This window comes from Diachasmimorpha longicaudata, chromosome 11 (genome assembly GCF_034640455.1).
Source record: "Diachasmimorpha longicaudata isolate KC_UGA_2023 chromosome 11, iyDiaLong2, whole genome shotgun sequence".
Classification (NCBI taxonomy): domain Eukaryota; kingdom Metazoa; phylum Arthropoda; class Insecta; order Hymenoptera; family Braconidae; genus Diachasmimorpha; species Diachasmimorpha longicaudata.
This window is the reverse complement of record NC_087235.1, coordinates 5,534,858-5,541,833: the sequence shown is the minus strand read 5'-3', so window position 1 is coordinate 5,541,833 and position 6,976 is coordinate 5,534,858.

Here is a 6,976-nt window from a genome sequence, read left to right as displayed (position 1 = left end):
GCACTTGCTAGGAGAGTACGAACGAGGCGCAGGCGCTTTCACTATTTCCCGTATCAAACGAACTGGGAAATGTATGAGTGGGATACCAAGAAGGCGAGTCGAATTAAAGGATTGTAATGCACGGGGTTGCGTGATAAGCGGAGTATCAGAGGGCTGGTCAACTTGCCACCTGGGGCAATGAGCCATTAGCGTGCGATTATTGGTGTTGGGGTAATCTGTTGGGCCGGGAGTTGATGGATTTTTGTTTTTTCATGATTACGTGTGGTGACTCTCTCTCAATGGCATGATTTTATTTAACAGGTTTTATCAGAATATTTTGACAGATACGTCTTGGTACTTTGGGAAAGAACAGTCAAGATCTGGAGATTTTTTTCATGTTCGTTTTATTTTTATTTGAACATAAAACAAATTTTCAGTGGGTAAAGACGATTTATGTGGACAATTAATATTCGAGAATTCTACACATTTGTTTATTATTTTATCCATTGATTTTGCACACCTCAATATTTTAAAAAACTGAATTGATAAATAAACTGTTGAAAATCATTTTCAAATTAATGACTAAATTCTCAAAATAAACGTGAAAATTATTGAACCGATTTCTCCAGTCACACGCACGTGAGACTGTTCAAGGTCAGGTGGCCTTCGTTCGTAGTTAACTTGTCCCGATTTAGCCCGACCATAACGAGCAAAAGTCATCCGAAAACCCGTACCTCATTGCCCCTCCTCCAATTGAAAATTGAGAGAAGGTTGGACGTGTGTTTGTTGCCTGCACGAGCTTTTCTTATCTCATCGAGTGAGTGGTGTCCGAAGAACCGTGAACCGCAGATCCTTCCTCGGATAGGGTGGAAAGGGGGAGGCATGAATGGCCCCTGTTGGAGATAAGCTAACGTACAACTTGTGCTACAATGCTTAAAAGCCGTTCAATGAGTTTTGTGGATATGTTGGTAAATGTCACGAGGCAGCAGATTATCAGGGACTTGGCGAGGGTTTAGGAGGGGGGGGGGAGCTTTTTCCACGCCTTTGAAGAGACAAAACTCCTCGTCATGGATCGAAACAGGTGCCCTCGATGTATAGACTTACTGGCTGTCTACACCTGGAGTAATGCATACACGTTCCCAAGGGGTTCAACCAACCAGTGTTTATTTTTCATTACAAGTATTTTTTTTATATTCAAGTACTGCGTCGAAGGGAGAATAGATTGTGGTCGCGATGGCTTTTATCGGGATATTCATTAATCATGAAATTGAATTTTATTGGAGTGAAAAAAGCGACGAACATCAATAGGAATTCTGGTCATCAATAATTATTCGAGTTCAGAGAGGGGATTGTGGTGAATTTTGGAGTTATGTTTTGTAGTTTTTTTTCTTATAGTTGAAATTAACATTTTAAAGTTGTGGGTAGATTGGCCACTAATATCACCAACGTGAGAGCTCAAATTTTTTAGTCCCTTTTTTCTTACTTTGGCCACTTCAATTTCTTATTTCGTGTGAATATCAGGTATCATGTTTATTGCGTTTGTTTGAGAACCTTTGTATGGTTTTTCCCCTCTGGTGTGTATTATTGATCGACTTTATCTGTTTGATCTCCAGCTGCGGTACATAACCCATGAAAATTGACCAGAATAAACGAAAATGCCTTTCCAACATGTGGAGTCCAACTTCGGGTACAATCAACACAAAAATTTGCCCATTTATTCTATTTTTTAAATTAAAATTGTCGTTATGTAGTCGGCAAATAGTTCGCTGAACGCGAGGGAGTTAATGAAATGACAAGTGGCCTTTCAACTTTACGAAATATATCTCACAGTTGTGATTTTTTCTGACACTAGTAGCAGAATTTTTATTATAAATTTCCCTCTGTGGATTGTTACCCCCTCCGGATATTATTTAATCCACAAAATAATTTATTCCCACATTATTCAAAAATTTATTGCCGATTACAAAAACCCGGGCGGAAGTGATTTTGTGTATCTGCCCGTTTATCATAAAATTGAATACTATTATAGTTAAAATAACGATGAAAACATCAATCTCAATACGACTACCAACGACTTTTGGCTCTCCTCCGGGGATCATTAATCACGAATTTCACGGGGGGAGAGTTAATTGAAAAATATAAATTGCGTGTGTACGCATCATCAAGAGGCTGCTTGAACTAATAATCTTCCATACAATCAATTACTCCAATTACGTAAAAATTAATTAGCCAATAAACATCTGTCCCTGAAATGGGCCAACGTTATTTCAAACTTGACAGGGGCCTCAGTAGTACCCATCTCTCCAACCCTCAATTCGCAATTTTAGCGTGACAAAGGGAAGGGTTGCAAGGGTTTATCGTGCGTGTCTACATTTTTTATCAATTCCTGATCGAATCTCCAAGCACGACACAACCCTAGACCCTTCGGCGCAGCGGCTCTTTACCCCTTGGCTCGCAGTAGTACAGCTCACCACACGTCAGACTCATAACTCGATCAATCGTTATCTCTCATTTGGTTTCAACCCCCGCAGCTGAGTTAACTTTGCTGAACACAGACACTCGAGTCATTGGATTTCACTCCAGGCACTTTTGCCCGGTGTCTCTCGGGCTCGGACACAATTATCGTTCATCGGGTTCAGGGCGTCAATTTTGTTAGTGTGTAAATCTTCCGGCTGATTGCTAGAGAACTCCTTAATAATTGCATTCAAGTTTGCGGAATTATTGAAGCGAATTTGGCCCGAAGTAAAGTTAGATACGGAAAATAAGAAGATAAATCGCTTTTGGAAATTCACATTTTCATTTTCCCAGTTTAATTGTCTTTCATTCATATTTGTTTTAATCGTTCTATAAACAAGGAAGATAATCGGTCCATTAATTCAGTAATTAATTATTGCTCTCTCTCTGTATTTTCCTTTGCACTGTGAATTTTTCAATGTCTGCGGTACATGTTTTTTAAACTTTTTTTTTGACAGACCTATTCATCCCTCGTTCTGCGAACAAGCTATGCTCATTGTGACGGCCGCACTGGGGCATTAACTGTATCTCTTTTTGCTAATCCCATCCCTCGGGTGCACCCTCCATAATTACGCACTGAAAAACCCCATTTTTCACGCGATTCCATCTCTTTCCATGATTGTTATCAAGGTTTCAGGAATATGATCACTTGGTTTTTTTTCTCCCCTCACTTCGGTTTCAACCGATCCATCGCCGCTAATTGAAGCGGAAGCCGAAGGGACGCTGATTAATTCCGAGACCTCAGAACACTGTATTCTTGAAAGTTTTTTTTTCCCGTAGTTGAAATTCAAGTGCACTCGACCATGCGAAAAAAAATTGGAAACCCATGAATAAATATTCCGCAGGAACAGTGGGAGCAGGCACGTGACCTTTTTCGTATCATTGCTTTATACAATCGCGTAAAATCATTTTACCCGATATTTGATGTTTCGATAGGTCACAGTATCGAGATATATAAATTGAATATTAGGGAAAAACAACGGACATTTCGTTGAATGTATTTTTTGGGGCTTTATCGGCTCGAACGAGACAATATGAGTAAAACAAACTGGTTGAGATGAATCGAGATATTCTGTCATCAATGGGGCAATTAATGTATTCAACTCCCCTGTCAGTTTTGTTGACTATTTAATTTTAATTTTAGTTTATTTTCAAATTCTGTAACTAACGAAATTTTTTTTTATCTAAATGACGTGATGTGAATAGTTGATTTACCTCACTAATTAACAGGTCTTCTAAAGATTCTGGGCAACTGTCACTTGATAAAATTTTCGACAGAATATAACGGAAGTTTATAACAACTCATTATTATCATTATTATGCAGCCAGTTGGTTTATCTTTACGTCTCTGAATGTTGTATCTGGGACAGAAATATTTGCCACAGGCGCATATTTTTATTGGCGAGATGTTCAGATAATTCGTTAAGGGTGAATAAAAGAAATGTGGGAAAACGAGAAAAAAAAGGGGTGCACGGAGGCTGTTTTATTTTTCCGGCTTTATCGCGGCGATAAACACGAATGAGGAATGCGAGGATGGCGCCACTATGTCCCATTTGATGTTGTACCTTTGGTATTTTCTTTTTGGACGTTTTTTTTTTGCCCCTATTCCGGGAGAGAGGGAGTGACATATGGAGCAAGGTCATTTTTATCAGAGCTGGGAGGGACGACAGCTGTTCTGAGGGCGGTTGGGGGTGGAACAAGGCGATTTGCACTGCAATTAGAGATGCAGAATCACTGGAGCCAACAAGCTGGAAGTTGAATCGTGTGGTTGCATGCAATGGACAATAAGATGGACGATTTCGGGGAGAAAGGAAGTCTCTGGAAGTAAGAGGAAAATTGAACCCTTAGACGTCCATTTGTTCTGTTTTTTAAACTTGTTTCCGTTCAGTGTTTCCAAATGGATGCGCCATTATTGTCTAAAAAATCCGCGAATGGAGTTAATGGCCCGTACGGAGGGTAGTTTTTGATTACAATTATTCGAGGGAATTTAAATTAAATTGTTTACATAAGGCCCACATAAAAAAGGTAGGCAGCACATATTTTTCATGTATTTGTCAAATTAAAAATGGGTCAATTTAAGAGTCTTTTAATATAAATTTTTGCGGACGGCTTCAGCTGATGGAATCGCTGTGACATCCCAATATCATCTCATGAAAAACTTGAAATAACTAGAATCAGCGGGAGTGATGAGGGCGGAGGGAAATGGGGTGTGGGACAGAGGCAGTGGGAGGGAGAAGTACGTGGGGGGATGAGGAATAAAAGGTAGAGTTGAATGACGTCTCCCTTTGCACTCCAAACTGCATGGAGAGTATGTAGGTGTGGATGCAGAGAGACAGAGGAGTGGGAAATGGAGTTGGGTGGGCGTTGGTGGGTCGATACAGAGGACGACTTGGTTGGCATCCGCAGGGGAAAGCCCTCGGGTATAGTCAGACTCTCTTACCACTGCATCTTCAGTTCCTCAGTGTCATTTCACTCCACCACTTTGACAATTACATAGCCAATGGTGTGTTACGAGTGACGCCACTCATGGGGTTAATGGAACACCCCTCTCTCATTATTTCCAATTTATCAGGTGCTGGGAAATTCTGGGAATTTCCTGCTACTGCAGGTGCGATGCGACAGTCGCGGGAATTTTTTTTTTTTCCTCTGAGTCGGTTACTTATTTATGTTTCTGGTAATTGCTTTTGTAAATTCATTGCTGAGGGAGGAAACGCGATGCTGGACTGAATGCACTTCATTTGGATTTATCACACGCCCAGCGCGTTAAATATCTTGGGATTTATTTTTATTTTTCGGGGGAATTCGTGGGGGGCTCAACGAGTTTTCATTTTTATGAGGTGGTAGGGGCTGCGGTCGTGGTTATTTGCGAATTAATGTATGGATTTTGTCGGAAAAATTGTGGAATTGGATGTTTTTCACAACTGCACAGAAGTAATTAACAAAAAAATATTATTGTCCAATCGACAGTATTTTTTTCGTTCACTATTTTGTGAAGTCCTAATAATCCTCACAGCAAACGACCCCCATTTTTTCCATTTTCACCCTCCTATAAATCTCTGAAAGTCACTCAAACGACATCAGTGATACCGTCCTCGAAATAAGTGGCCGTGATATTCGCGTTGATGACACACTTTCCAAGATTAATGTTTTAATAATGTCAACTTGAGCATTGAACATCATCCAAGTCTGTGGATCCACAAGTTGAAATGAAAATACAACCGCTTAACCCACATTTCGTATTACACCCCTATATTATCTTCAATAATTCGAATGAATAAGTGAATTCACATCACAGACTAATGAATTATATTTTTTTGCCGATTGAGGAAGCCAGATAAAAAGAAAAATAGAGCGGAATTAATGGAGGTCTGGCTTTTTTTAGTGATGAAGAAAATGCTTCCTTTGGCGAAAGGTCACGTTGCGATACTTTAACGGATTGTGAAAACTCTGCTTTTCAATTTTTTTTTTCTGCCCCACTCAGTCTTCATTTTTTTCCTTCTTCCATTCATTCGAGGGCTTTTTTTCTATCAGTATAATTGGATCCTCGGGTGGTTGGAATATGAAATAAAAAAGAAGGGAGTGGAGAAGATGGTAAAGAAGCATTGAATCCATATTTTCCATCGATTTTTCATTTCTTCACTCCCCTCAAGTAAACAGCGTAAATTAAAATTTTTGCCCCATTAAAATAACAAATTATTTAATTACCCCAGAAAAACCTCTAATTGCTCCATCATTTAGGGCAAAAAAATGGCCAGAAAAATATAAATTTCCATCACCGCGCCTTCAACTTGACAAGAGTCATTCCTACACTCGTGTACCTCCGATAAACCTCTTGACGATGTGCCCTGGTATGATTATCACGGCTGTTTCATCGCGCACTCGTTATCCACTGGATTTTCTCACGGATGAGCTTATAGGAGTTCCATAAGAAATTATCAGAATCACATGGATGACCTGGCGGAGCGACGGCATTTTAAGTAGCTTTCGGCGTCGATCGGACGCAGAGCAAGGGGTGGGTTAAGCTCACAGGGGGGAGCGGGGGCTCTAGCACTGGATACTGAAGTGGCGAGGCGTGCGAGGGAGGTAGGGCCCTTTGGCTGCCACCCTAACAGAGCCATTTCCGGTCACGTTCTCGTGCGCTTGCACCGGACGGCTCTCGAGTGCAGACCACACAAATTTACGGCGATTTCGTGTTAGCCACTTCTCCTGTGATGTGCCTAGCAAGTCTCATTTTTTATTCCTCCTCAGTTTATCTGGAAAAATTCTACCTGAATCGCGTGGCTCAGGGGAAATTTCTTTGAGAATGAAAGAACAGGTGCAACTGGGTATTCAATGTGAGGAAACAATATAAATCTGTCAATTTAATTAAGTAAAATTGAAATTGAATTCAAAATAAATTATATTTTATAGTTAAAATATAATTATTTTAATTTCCATTTGTTGAACGTGGGGTAATTTAGAATGATTAGAACGTGTGAATAAA